The sequence below is a fragment of the Cervus elaphus genome, chromosome 16 (assembly GCF_910594005.1).
Source record: "Cervus elaphus chromosome 16, mCerEla1.1, whole genome shotgun sequence".
NCBI classification, from domain to species: domain Eukaryota; kingdom Metazoa; phylum Chordata; class Mammalia; order Artiodactyla; family Cervidae; genus Cervus; species Cervus elaphus.
In genome coordinates, this window is record NC_057830.1 from 41,186,944 (window position 1) to 41,201,547 (window position 14,604).

The window sequence follows — 14,604 nt, forward strand, 5'->3', positions numbered from 1 at the left end:
GAAAATCAAAGAATCGGGCAGTTCTTCAAAGGGTTAACACACACAGGTACCACAGATCCCAGCAACTCCATTCCTAGGAATATAAAAAACTTGTTCACAGAGCATCACTCCCAACAGCCCAAAGTGAAAAGAACCCAATGTCCTTGTGAAGTGATGGACACGCAGCAGGTGGTCTATCCATTCAAAGGAATGTTACTAATATCTGACGATAAACGGAGTGAAGTACTGACATCCACTACAACAGGGACAAGGCTTTGCAAATCGTCCACGCTAAGTGAAGAAGCCGGACACAGAAGACCATACATTACACAGGCCCATTTCTATCAGTGGCCAGATCTGGTAAGTCTACAGTGAGACAAAGTAGATAGTGTTGCCTAGTGTTGGGGGGTGAGGGAATATGATAAGGTTTCTGAGGTGATGAAACCACCAACACCGAGTTAGCGGACCGTCCACGTGCCCACCCTCTCCAGTGTAGCAGAGGAAACAGGTCTCACACGGCCCACTCTCCACACTACCGTTACCCAGAGGACTCCCCTCCCACCCCTGCCTCCTGCACAGTCAAAGACAAGACCTCTGATGGACAAGGGCCCCAGGACGCAGCCCACTGCAACACAGGGCAGACCCCAGGGCTCCCAACGTTCTCTCTCAGCCAGGCGCTTGCCCAGCCCCTGCTGCACTGCACGGACCAAAGATCAGAATCACCAAGGACTCCATGCAAGTGAACTTTTTTTTTACAGTCTGTTTCTCACAATGCTTCAAGGAAAAGGTCATGGGGGACACACTGCCAGTTACTGACGGGGGTATGGAGCAGAGCATCAAAGACAACCCCGCACACCCTTGCCATCTTGGGTCTGGGAACACTTTCCACCCCGAGAGGCGCGGGCCAGCCTCCTGCACCCGCTCCCTGACTCAGCCGCCTTCAGGCTCTGCCCAAGCGCAGGCTCCTCCACTTCCCTGAGGCCCGGCCCCTTCCCCTCAGCCCCCCCCCACCGCCCCCACCCCAGTCCCTTCCCCAGGGCCCCAGGCCCCCGCCCCTCAATCCCGGCCTGGCCTGCTTCCTCATGCCCGGGCCCTTGCCTCAGCCCCCGGCCCGCCCATCCCCTTCTCTGACCTCCGCCCCCAGCCCGGGGAAGCCGCGCGAAACCGCCAGCGCAAATGCCAGGAAACCGCTAGCAGACGCCCAGGGTTGGTCTGGCCAGGCTCCACACTGCCCAGCCACCACCGCGCCCTCAGCTCCCAGGGGCCCCGCTCCACTTCCGCTTCCACGAATGTGGCGGGCCGCACTCAGGTCCAGGGAGCCTCTCCTTGCATGAAACTCCTTTAGAACTGGGCTCTCCCGATCCCGTGGGTGAGGCTCAACGGTACAGCCTGGGGGTCAAATGGGACTGGACAAGGACGAGGACCAGGACAACAAAACACTAGTTCTGTGTCAACGAGGGAAGCCACCACCTTTCCAGATCTCACAGCGGGGCCTGCACGGAGGGCCCGGGGGATGCAGAATCACAAGTGATAACTACGAACCCCCCACAGCAGGAATGGAGCCTACCTGGCAAGAACCTTCTCTCTGGTCCAGGCTCCAGTGAGGTGTGCTGCTGCTATCTCCACCGCTGACCCACCAGGAGCAGCTCACACATGCTCTAGAGCGTATGGTCACATGACCGGGACCTGGCCAATCGGTGTCTTCCACCACTCCACATGTTCCAGGGTGGCTATAGTCCAAAAAACAGAAAACAAGTTTGGTGAGGGTGTGCAGAAATCAGAAGGCTCTTAGGCTGGTGGTGGAAATGGAAAATCAAAGAATCGGGCAGTTCTTCAAAAGGTTAAAACACAGAGGTGCCACAGATCCCAGCAACTCCATTCCTAGGTATAGAGAAAACTTGTTCACAGAGCATCACTCCCAACAGCCCAAAGTGAAAAGAACCCAATGTCCTTGTGAAGTGATAGACACGCAGCAGGTGGTCTATCCAATCCATGGAATGTTACTAACATCTGATGACAAAAGGAGTGAAGTACTGACATTCACTACAACACGGACAATGCTTTACAAATCGTCCATGCTAAGTGAATAAGCCGGACACACAAGACCATACATTCTACAGGCCCATTTCTACGATAAGGAACACGATAAGGTTTCTGAGGTGATGAAACCACCAACACCGAGTTAGCCGTCCACGTGTCCACCCTCTCCAGTGTAGCAGAGGAAACAGGTCTCACACGGCCCACTCTCCACACCACCGTGACCCAGAGGACTCCCCTCCCACCCCTGCCTCCTGCACAGTCAAAGACAGGACCTCTGATGGACAAGGGCCCCAGGACGCAGCCCACTGCAACACAGGGCAGACCCCAGGGCTCCCAACGTTCTCTCTCAGCCAGGCGCTTGCCCAGCCCCTGCTGCACTGCACCGACCAAAGATCAGAATCACCAAGGACTCCATGCAAGTGAACTTTTTGACAGTCTGCTTCTCACAATGCTTCAAGGAAAAGGTCATGGGGGACACACTGCCAGTTACTGACGGGGGTATGGAGCAGAGCATCAAAGACAACCCCGCACACCCTTGCCATCTCGGGTCTGGGAACACTTTCCACCCCGAGAGGCGCGGGCCAGCCTCCGGAACCAGTTCTCTGACTCAACCGCCGTCAGGCTCTGCCCAGCGCAGGCCAGCGGGGCGGCGGGGCGAATTACGCGGTCGGCCCCAGCGGGTTAAGCCCCTAGCGAGCTCGGGGGCCAGGTCGCTGAAGAGCCCAGCGGGGCGCGCTGGCCCGTGACACCTCAGAGCTCTGCCCAGTGGGAAGTGCGTTCCTCATACTCGCTCCTCCGGGCCAGACTCGAACAGATTCCAGGGGGAGGAAGCCGTGTCCCCCTTGACACAGACCCTCTCTAGGGGCACCAAGCTCCAATGAGAGTGATTCCCTTCCAGGTGACTCCCATCCCGCACCCTGAGGGGCTGTTCCCAACCAGAGCCGCTCCACTCTGCAGCCGCGTCGGTCGCTGCCTTTCCACTGACCTGGCTGCAACATCTCCCCGTCGGTGTGGGCCCCAGAGCTGGGAGGGAGCCGCCCGCCCGGCCTTCGTGAGACCCCGGCCCCTCCCCCTCGGCCGTCCGCCTCTTGACCTCCCAAGTCGTGACCCTCTCCTTCCGGGAGGGCTCCTCTCTTTCCCTAGACCCTCTAGGCGCTCCGCCCCCTCCCTCTAACCCTCCAGGTTCTGGACCCCCTCCCCAGGGCTCCCCGTTCTTCCCGGGACCCTCTGGGCCCTTGGCCCCCTTCCCCGAACACTTAGGGCCCGGCCTCTCCCCCACCCCTTCCTTCCGAATCCCGGGTCCTGCACCCCTCCTGGAGGGCCCCTCTCCTATCCTAGACGCCCTCCTCAACTCTCTGGCCCCTTCCTCTCAGGAGCCCGGGCATCCTCCCCTCAGACCCCGGACCCTCCGCCCCAGCCACCTAAGGACCGCGCACCCTGACCCCTCAGGCTCTGCCCCTTTCCGTTCCCCCAGCCCGCCCCCCTTTCTCCGACCTCATTCCCCTCCCCAGGACTTCCTTCAGGCCTGGTCCCGTCCCCTCAGTTCCCGGCCCATCCACGTCCCTCAGCCCCCCAGTCCCCTTCTCTCAGCCCCCGGCTCCTCCCCTTCCCTCAGCCCCCGGCTCCTTCCCTTCCCCTCAGCTCCTCCTTCCCCTACTCTTCTCTCAGCCCCCGGCCCCTTCGCTCAGCCCCCTGTTCCTCCACTTCCCTCAGTCCCTCGGTCCCCTTCCCTCAGGCCCGGCCCCTTCCCCTTAGCCCCCCGGTCCCTTCCCCAGAGCCCTGGGCCCCCGTCCCTCAATCCCGGCCCGCTCCCTCAAGCCCGGGCCCTTCCCTCAGCCCCCGGCCCGCCCAGCCCCTTCTCTGACCTCCGCCCCCAGCCCGGGGAAGCCTCGCCCCCGCTCCCCACCCGCGCGCTAAACCGCCAGCGGAAATGCGAAGAAACCGCCGCTTTCTTTCCATTTCGGGACCTGGGGGCGCCCAGGGACCGCAGCTGAGGAACAAGCCCGTCCCTCCACCCGGCGGAGGCCGAGGTCACTCACCGACGCCCAGGGTCCATCTGGCCCGGCTCGACACTGCCCAGCCACCGCCGCACCAGCCGCGCCCGCTGCGCCCGCCGCTCCAGAAGAGGAGCTCTGGTTCTGCCAGAAGGGGTGGGGCTGGGTGAGGTCTGGCTACAGCAGTGGGAGGGGCGTGAGGTCAGCCTGGGGCAGTTGGTGGCCTTCCTGCGCAGGTCAGGGCAGAGCCGCCGGCCTGAGAATGAGGGCGCTGCTGAGCCCAGGGGTTGACAGCGCTGGTTCCTGCTGTGGTCCCAGAACTCCACCTGAAACCGGAGGGAAGCCTTCTGCCCCTGAGTCCTCTGCTGCTTGTCTGTCAGCTTGTTTGAAGCACGCTGGGTTTTCTGCCCCGCTGGCTAAGTGTTGACCCTGGAAATGCAACTGTGTGGGTTTTGGCTGATTCAGGGAAGAAATGCCAGATGACACTTGGAGACTCCAGTTTAATCTGAATTCAGGTCATATCTCTCTCTTTTTTTTTTTTTACGTTTTTCCAATGAGTTTATTTATTTGTGGTTGTGCAGGGTCTTCATGCTGTGTGGGCTTTTCTCTAGCTGCGGCGAGCAGGGGCTGCTCTCCAGTTGGGGGGGCGTAGGCTTCTCACTGCGGTGACTCCTCTTGTTGCAGAGCACGGGTTCTGGTGCCCACAGACCTCAGTACTGTGGCTCCCACGCTCCAGAGCACCGACCCAGAGGCTGTGATGCATGGACTCAGCTGGCCTGCCATCTGGGGTCTTCCCAGACCAGGGGTGGAACTCGTGTCCCCTGCTTTGGCAGGGGGGCGATTCTTTACCACTGAGCTGCCAGGAAAGCCCTCAGGCTATTTTAGATTCTAGTTTTCCACGCTCCTATCTGGTGAGAGAGGCCTGGGAGCTGGCAGTCCTCAGCCACAGTCCTGGCTCTGCCATCAAAAGCGCCCGGGCCTCTGGCAAGCGCCTGCTCCTCCCTCAGTCGTGTCTGACCCTTTGCGACCCCACGGACCATAGCCCGCCAGGCTCCTGTCCATGGGATTTCCCAGCAAGACTACTGGAGTGTGGTGCCATTTCCTTCTCCAAGGTCATATCTCTTGAAAGTGAAGTGGAAGTCCGTCATTCGTGTCCGACTCTTGCGACCTCATGGGCTATACAATCCATGGAATTCTCCAGGCCAGAATACTGGAGTGGGTAGTCTTTCCCTTCTTCAGGGGATCTTCCCAGTCCAGGGAATGAACCCAGGTCCCCCGCATTGCAATCAGATTCTTTACCAGCTGAGCCACCATGAAGCCACCAGAGATGCCCATGAATACTGGAGTGGGTCGCCTGTCCCTTCTGCAGCCAATCAGGATTCCGACCCAGGAATCACACCGGGTCTCCTGCATGGCAGGAGGATTCTTTACCAGCTGAGCTATAAGAGAAGCCCAGTATGTCTTAAGGCCAGCTATTCATTGATATCTCTGAAGGCCAGCTATTCTTTGTAGGATTTCCCTAATTAGTCTTCACAGGAGTAAGGTAGCAACCTGCTAAGGTCGCAATTGATGCCCTTTTTCTAGAAAAGAAAAGTGGGGCTCAAAGCACTGGGTAACACAGCTACAGCAAGGAAGTGTGTACCTAGACAAAACCCCCAGATTCTGCTGTTAGAACTCAGGGAAGCCATGTGGTGTGGCTTGTTCATGTGACAAGGGCTAAGGCTCCCAGCCCACCCTGGATGCTGTGGGGACCCGATTTGGTAACTGCCCTCTGGCAGCTCTGAGACTCACAGAAGCAGTTTGCACTGAAGAGAGGAAGAACACGTCCCTTCATCCTCCCCACCACACCCTCTGGGTACTCCCACACCCTGCCCCCTTTCTCTTGCTTTGTGAGGGAATAAGTGTCACGCTCAGGTGACCACATTGGCTGTCCACTGTTCACGAGGTACCAACTGGAGCTGCTACAGGAGAGGCCAAGAGCCTTTGCCCCTGAGTACCTCTGTTTCCTTTGCACTGTGGGGGCCCTGCTCCACACTTGCACACCAGAGGCCTTTTCTGAGACATGCAGGGAACCTCCCTCAGTTTGCAACAGGTTGCATCGATCGCTGTCCATTCAATGCCTCCCTTGAAATTCAGCTCATGAGCTCCGTTGTCTGCTTCGCGGCCCACCTGGCTGCCACAGGAGGGACAGAGCTGACAATGAATCCAAAGCTCAGCTCTGACACCTGGGAATCTGTGTATAAAGGACCTGATTATTCACGCTGTAGAGGCTATAGTAGGCTCCAGGGATCCGTAACCAGGGCTTGGGCCAAAGTGACTCCACAGCTGTTTTAATGCCTGGGGAGGGTTCTGGCTATAGTGGGGGTGGGGTGAGTGTCCTGAGGTTCTGAAGGCCCACTGTGTGTAGGTTCACGGCGCACAGAGAAGAGAAGACGGAGTCCTGCCCTGGAGGTGGTCACAGCTCATGGACGAGCCAGCCAGGCAGGCAGGGCACGATAGCACCTGATCTGACTTCGTGAGTGAATGGTGTGGGGGCAGAGGAAGAGAACCAGGTCTGCTCCCTTATGTGGTGCCCGGGGAAGGTTGTCATCAGACTAAACACTAACTATGGTGATGACCATCACTGCTGTGTGCAAAGGGTTTACATTGGCGTGTGTCTTCATCTGAGCGCTCAGGCTGTCTCTAGACAAGACTGGCCATGGGCATTGCCTCTCCTTCCAACTTGAGATGTTTCATCCCTTCCTTCCTGAACATTCATTTCCAAGAGGGTTTTTGGGCCACAAGGATATTGGGATTTTCTCTAGCTTTGTCTCAGGAGGAACGCGTTTCCAGTTGTTGGTGTGGTTTATTTTTCCTGCTGTCTTTCTTGGTTTATTTTGTGAATTTGTTTCTGCCAGAGGAATAGCTCAGAATCTGCCTTCTGGCTGAGATGTGACACTGACAACAGCAAAGCCTACCTGGATATCATGACCACATTTGCCGAAAGGGCTTTGTTTTGCAGAAGACCTCTTGAAAGTACCTACACGGTCCTTTCAGAAATGAAATAAAAAACAAGAATTCTTAAGTTTAGTCTTACAATATGTGGGGAGTCAGGAAAATCCCCTGGAGAAGGGAAACACTACCCACTCCAATATTCTGGCCTAGAGAATTCCATGGAGTATATAGTCCATGGGGTCGCAAAGAATCAGACAGAATCGGAGGACTGAACTACAACAGCAGTGAAGCTTCAGCATTTGTCAAACAGAGACACCAACACTATTTGCATGACTCTGTGCGTGTTCAGGTGCTCATTCGTGTCCGACTCTTTGCAGCCCTGTGGACTGTAGCCCCCAAGATCCTCTATCTGTGGAATTTTTCAGGCAAGAATACTGAAATGGGTTGCCATTTCCTCCGCCAGGGGATCTTCCCGACCCAGGTTTGAACCCGGGTCCCCTCCAGGTCCTACATTGCCTGGCGGGTTCTTTTCTGCTGAGCCACCTGGGAAACAAGTCATTACATCCCTGGCTTATGCTAAAGTGCTTCACTTAGCGTCTGGTACTCGGGAAATTCTCACTGGTGATGTGAATATTCAGTCATCTATCATTATTGCTCATAAAATAATGGAATGGCCGTGCTCACAAAGGAGAAAGAAGAGCCTTTCCAAGTCCAATCAAATCCTTCGCCACACATATCTTTTTTAAAACTTCTGACTTTGAAATAAACATGAAGCATAAAGACACTGGTTATGGCCACCAGAAAAGATCGAGTCATACTAATAAGTGACGAGGCTTCTCCCGGTTCCAACATGCATGCATTGTTTCCCCGGCACGACCCAGCACTTCTCTGACAGCAGCTGGGGGTCCTGCAACTTAACTCAGTGTGGACACTGCCTATCTGGGGGTAGTGCCAGACCCCACAGGTTAAAGGCCCAGCCCTACAAGACCCTCCCACCACTCTAGCCATCATTTGCAAGCCCAGATTGTCACCTGCACCTAGACCCACCGGCTACCCATTCAGAGGTTCTAACGTCTTTGGGTTCTATTCATTTGTCAAGTGGTCAGGGAACTCAGAGAAACATGTTGCCTACTAGGTCACAGCTTTAATGTTAAAGGTAATAAACTCAGAAACAGCAGATGGAAGGGGATGCACAAGACAGGCTGTGTGGAGGGGAGGCACGGAACTTCAAGCTCTCCAAGCCCTGCTTTCCCCAAATCTGCATGTGTTCATCAACCCAGAAGCTGTCCAGACCCTGTTTGGGGCTTTTTATGGAGGAGTCATCACACAAGCACAGTTGATTAAATCACTGGCTGTTGGTGATTGCTTCAACCAGAAGCCCTTCTGGCTTTCCCAGAAGTGGTGGGGGGAGGTGGTGTGGGGGAGGGGCTGGAAGTTCCAATCCTCTAACCATATGCTTCGTTACCCTGGCAAGCAATGCCCCCCTTTCGAAAGGAGGCACTCTCGGAACAGTCACCTCATTCACCTACCAAGAGACACCTTGACTGCTCTCCCCACTTAGGAAATTCCCAGAGTTAGGAGCTCTGTGCCAGGAGTGGGGGACAAAGACCAAAAATATATTTCTTATTATCAGTACAAATCACAACATCATAGTGACTCCAAATTTCAGTGATAATTTGGTTCTATAGCCTTAAAAGGTTTTCAGCAGTTGATTGGACCTTTTTTAAAAAAAAAAATTGGGGGGCCACACCTCGAGGCTTGTAGGGATCTTAGTTCCCCAACCAGGGACTGAACCCACACTCCCTGCATAGGAAGGCAGAGTGTTAACTGCTGGGCCACCAGGGAAGTCCCTGATTGGGCCTTTTTTTAGATGAAACTGTTACCGTGGCATCAACTAAATGGTTTAAGATTTCAAAAAGCTGGCGCTGAGCATGGGCCATCTTCCTGTGGTGTCTTCAGATCATAACCAACATTTCCATGGCCGCTGCAGCCCCAAGCTTTCCCCTGAGATGAGTCAGGCCCCAGGAAGCCTGTTGCCTTCCCCTGCTCTATTCAGGGGCTGCCGGCACAGGCAGCGTGCGAGGTTTGCGCAGGTCCAGCCAGCACCATTAGCGGACAGATGCCCGGGATGACTCATTCCTGGGGTGCTCTGATTACAAGAAGTGAGAGGGTTTGGAGAACAAGATAGCCTAGGAGAGAGCCCAGCCCCACCACCTTGCCCATTTTGAAACGAATTTGGGGCTTATGCGTCTTCCCCAGGGAGAAAGAAATCCATGGACTCCAATTGGATACTCAAACAATAACCCCCAATTATGAAGAGTCTTAAAGTGGGATTTCTCAGCCTTGGCGTTGCTGGCATTTGATATCTTGCAGCATTCCTAAATACAACCAGAAATGTCCTCAGATGTCACCAGTGTCCCCCGGACCCCAACATGAGGGCCAGCTGGACAGGCTTGACCAGGAGCAGGGATGAATGAAATGAAAGTTGCTCGGTCATGTCCAACTCTTTGCGACTCCATGGACTATACTTATAGAGTCGATGGAATTCTCCAGGCCAGAATACTGGAGTGGGTGGCCTTTCCCTTCACCAGGGGATCTTGCCAACGCAAGGATCGGACCCAGGTCTCCCGCATTGCAGGCAGATTCTTTACGGGCTAAATCGCAAGAGAGGCCCAAGGGAAGCCCAGGAGCAGGGATGGGGGGGATGCAAAAGGACAGTGAAGCAAGAGGAATGGGGGCAGGTGAAGTCCGTCCTCCTGAGATGTCTGCTGGCCTGGTCGTCTGCAGTTGTGACCAGGCAGGGTGTGGAGGTCACAGGGGCGCAGAGGTGTGTGACCCCCTTTGCTCCCCCTTGGCCGGCAAGTGTGTGAGGCTGAGCCGCTCCGGGGCAACATGGGCTTCGAGCCCCACACAGGTGAGGCCGCTGTGTGCAGCACGAGCCTTTCTCCCGAGTCAGGAGGTTTACTGTTGAGAAGACATCCCGTGATGACCGGGGGAAGACCGGCCTGGCTGAGGTCGTGATCAATTGGTGGATTTTAGGGACACGGAACATTGGTTGCCCCAGCTGGGGCTTCTGATACCGACATCCACAAACTGGGGTCGGGGGGAGGCTTAAAACAATACTAATCGATTCTCTCCCAGTTCTGGGGCCAGAAGTCTAAAGTCGAGGGTCAACAGGACCCGGACCCCGACCCGGGCTCTGGGGCAACGTCAGTCCCGGCTCTTCCAGCTTTGGGGGCTCCAGGCATTCCTGGCTTTGTGGCCACATCCCCCCAGCGTCTGCTTCCCCCTCATACAACCTCCTCTCTGTGTGTCTCTCCGCCTCGCATAAAGACACCCATCATTCTGCATAAGGCCCACCTAATCCTCTGTAACCTTACCTAACTTGATTTCATCTGCAAAGACCCCATCTCCGTATAAAGCCCTCCTCGCAGATATGGGGAGTTGGGGTGTGGGTGTCTCTTTTGGAGGGCACCATTCATCCCACAAGAAAGCTGAGACTTTACACAAGAGCAGTTATCCCAGGAGTGGGGGGAGTTCATGCGGGACCCCTCGAGTACAACCTTGGGTGGGGGAGGCATGGCTCGTGGTTGGAGGGCTGAGCAGGGCAGGTGGTCTGGCGGGGACCAAGCCTTGGCCTGGCTGCCTCGGTAGAGGGTTCCGGGTTGTGCACGGAAGCCCCTGAGGTCATCAGGATGCAGGTTCTGAGTTAGCAGGTCTAGGAGTGCCCCACACTGGGCTTCTCACCTGCTCCCAGGGTGTATAAACTGCTGACCCTGGTCCATGCTTGGAGGTGCAAGGAGCGTGCAGGCCTGTTTCCCAGGAGCCGTCAGAAGCTTCCCCAAGGAAGCCCCCCCACCCCCCGCAGTGTCCACACAAGTCCCCGATCCCCTGTCTGGTGCCCCAGAGGTAGCCCAGACAGAGACCCGCACACACACTGGGTGCCCCGGGCCAGGCACCCAGCAGAGCGGGGAGTGGTGGGTCTGGAAGAATCGTGCTCATAACTTCGCATACAGAACGGATGGAGGCTGAGCCTGGCCGACTGGCTGTGACCAGAGGTGACCCACTTGCCTCCCACCCTCTGTCAGGCACCGTGGGCCCAGAGGAACTCAGCCTAAAAATTGCTTCCCCAGCCACCCACAAGAGGGGCCCTCGTTGTCGAATTATGATCTGACACCTTGATCCAGAAGACGGCCCCCTAAGTCAGTTTCACACATGAGGGTCCAGGAGGGGTGTCATGTCAGAGACCCCTGGGACAGCAGAGAGGATGGAAATGGTGGGAGAAAGGTCCTGGAGGCAGGTGGCCCAGGCCTTCCTTCTTCAGGAGCGCCTCTTCCGCCCATCCCCCACTGCCCTGTCCCTCCGATGGCATTGGGGTCTGCAGCCAGGGTTCCCAGGAAACGGACAAGAGCAGCTTGTGGGCCAACATGTTTCCTTGTACCTGAAACCCATCAGCATTTTTCAAGTCCAACCTCAAAGCCAGGGCATTATTTATGTCCATTGGTCATTGCCGAGAAGGCCACACAGGAAAATCCCAGCTGTGTACCAGAGGTGACAGAGGCCCGCACTGCCCTGATGTTGAACTTGACTCGGTTTTGGCAGAATTGTTAAGGCTGCAGACACGTGAACCGTACAAGGTCAGTTTGCTTTCATGTGGCCGTTCGGGGCTCGCCACCGTACCCCAAGCCTGGCGGGCTGCAGTTTCTCCTCATTCCTCCCCGGAGCTGGCGTGAGCCACGGCGTCATCTCTTTCCCGGCTTTGTGGATGTTGGTTTTAGAAAAGCAAGTGAGGAGCTGCCTGTTGGAAGATGGGAGCCACCTCAACACCAGACTCCAGGACCCCCGGTTACGCGGTGAGGGTATCTGAACTCCCAGGCCGGCTCAGACCCCGCCCAGCCACTCTGAGGCCACGTGTGTGTGTCCAGACCCAGCCCGGCCACTTCCTGGGGGCTGAGCAGCCTCAGCCAAGTGGCTTCCCCACTCGGGACCTCAGTTTTTCCACCTGTAGAATGGAGGTGATGGCATGTCCTCCCTGCTGGGGGGTGGGCAGGGCTGCCGTGGGCATGGGGTGGGGAGAAGGGCATGTTTCTTGCCGTTTCCAGTTGAGGACTTGTGGGCATGAGCTGGTGTCCGAGTGCGTTCCCAGACTTGGCTCAGTGTGGTGATGAGCATGGAGTTGGGGGGCGGTGGTCCCTCCTCATAGCCTGGACATCGGGGTGGGGGTTCTCGACTTTGAGGCACCTGAAGTCTAATTTCAGCAGCTCCATATGTAAGGACAGTGCAGCACCAGATGTTCTCAGGGACTTGTCGTCCCGGACGCAGACCCCCATCCCCACCCCACCCTGTGTGGGCATCCTGACCCGGATTGTGGTACAGGGGTCAGATCCCTTTACCGAGGGAAGGAACTGAGGCTCTGAGAGGCGGGGCAAGGAGATCCAGGGCCCTGGGCCCCACAGGGGCCGAGCCAGCACTTTAACTTGGGTGCTGGGTCCTCACGAGAGACTCTGCCCTGAACCGTGAAAACTGGACTGTAGAGAGGGCTGAGCACCAAAGAATTGATACTTTTGAACTGTGGTGTTGGAGAAGACTCTTGAGAGTCTCTTGGACTGCAAGGACATCAAACCAGTCAATCCTAAAGGAAATCAACCCTGAATATTCACTGGAAGGACTGATGTTTGAAGCCGAAGCTCCAATATTTTGACCAACTGATGTGAAGAGCTGACTCATTGGAAAAGACCCTGATGCTGGGAAAGATTGAGGGCAGGAGGAAAAGGGGGCATCAGAGGATGAGATGGTTGGATGGCATCACTGACTCCATGGACATGAATTTGAATAAGCTCTGGGAGATCGTGAAGGACAGGGAAGCCTGGTGTGTTGCAGTTGATTGAGTCTCAAAGAGTCGGACGTGACTTAGTGACTGAACAACAACAAAATGTGGTCTTCAGCCCCCATCTCACTGCTACCCCCAGGCTCAGTGCCTATACCATGAGCCTCTCCTACAGTGAGGTGTCAGGGGCCGTTGTCTAGTCCCAAAGTTATTCATATCTATATTCATAATTCCACCATTACACATTCATTTCTTTGGCTGTAAAGTTTTTATGTCTCTGGAGTCTTAAGTGCTAAGGCTTTTATACACCCCACCTGGCTTCCTTTGGGCCTCTCTTGGTTTTGTGGAAGTGTACTTGTTATAACGTGAATTCTGGACATGTTTTAAGACTCTTATCTTTAAAGTTCCTCAAGGACAGCTCCACCCCAGTCCCGGGTAGACAGGCTGAAATCTGTGTCCTTCAGGTTGCGGTTCTGACGTCCTCCCATGTCTCTAGGCCGGTTGTGTGCCAGAGTCAGCTCTTCTGGCTCCTCGGGAACTCTGCCAGCCAGGTGTAAACCCTTTAGTACATGAATCAGGCCACAGTGGGAGTATTTACACCATGGAAATTGGCACATGATCCAGCTACAGATCAGGGTTGGGTTTTCTTCCTGGAGAGCAGGGAGTGGGCAGGGGGCTGCATATGTTATCAGCATGCTCCTTCTCTGTGCCCACGTGTCTCCCTTTCCTGAAGAGGTCAAGGTCTTCAAAAGTGTCTTCTATTTTTGCTTCTCATTATGACACTTTTTTATTTCTGCACTTTCTATTTGGTTCTTTTCCAAGTTGGCTGTGTCATTTTTTTTAAAGGTTTCCTGTCCTTTGCAGGACCTTTCTATCTTGAGGTTTATTTCTGTAAACGAGGAGAGCTTTGTTAGTTTTATTATCCATCTAATCCTCTCAGAATCCCAAGCTGAAGTGGTCACTTCTGCTGGTTCTCCTCTAGCTGTCTTTCATCCTGGTGGGCCTGGCGCTTTCCCCACTGGCCACCACCATTCCATAACCCATGGGGCAGTTCCCAAGCCTAGGAAGAAGTTGCCCTTATCCAGAAAGACTTGGCACTTGCATTCTCCACTCATCTGAGGGCGTTATGGATAGGAACACATTGAGCCAAGGTCACAGGCTGACGTGCCTGGACCCACTGGGGTCCTCACCCGCTCCTTCTCCTGCTTGGCATCAGTACCACCTTCCTTGTAATTCCCGGGTCTGGAGGAGGGAGGCCCTTTCTGGGTCACCTGAAAGTGTCATCTCCTGGGAGTCCAGCTCCATCCGGAGGGAGGGGTCTTCTCTTAGACTCCCCATCTGGGCAGTTGCTCCTCTGGGTCTTCTCAGGTCTTCGGCAACTTTAGTGAGTGATGCTTTTTTTTTTTAACATTGTTTTCCATGAGAGGCTGGATCTGAGTAATCTACCCACTCATCATCAAAGTAGGCCTGTGAATGAATACATGTCTTTTATTCCTTCAACAAGCCAGGCCTGGGGAGCCAGACCCTACGCCAAGAGCTGAGGGGTATATCTGCCCCAGCCAGTCCTGCGGCCCCAGCTCGTTCAGACAGAACATTCTGCATCCAGGCTCACTGGAGACAGTCAGGGTACCATGTCCAGGATGTGTCGAAGGCATGCTTATGCCAGCGCCCCATGTGACCGTGCCTTTTCATACTGTTCATGGGGTTCTCACGGCAAGAATACTGAAGTGGTTTGCCATTTCCTTCTCCAGTGGACCACATTCTGTCACGAGGAGATACCCCTCGTCCGAGGTAAGGAGCAGCGGCTGCGCTTTGCTGGAACAGCCATAA

At 55.4% G+C, this 14,604-nt stretch overlaps 1 protein-coding gene across 2 annotated transcripts in view; it reads right to left on the bottom strand.

Moving 5' to 3' along the window:
• Positions 1–14,604, bottom strand: part of LOC122710281 (src substrate cortactin-like) — a 169,075-nt gene that overhangs the window by 66,128 nt on the left and 88,343 nt on the right. The gene's annotated exons all lie outside the window — the stretch shown is intronic.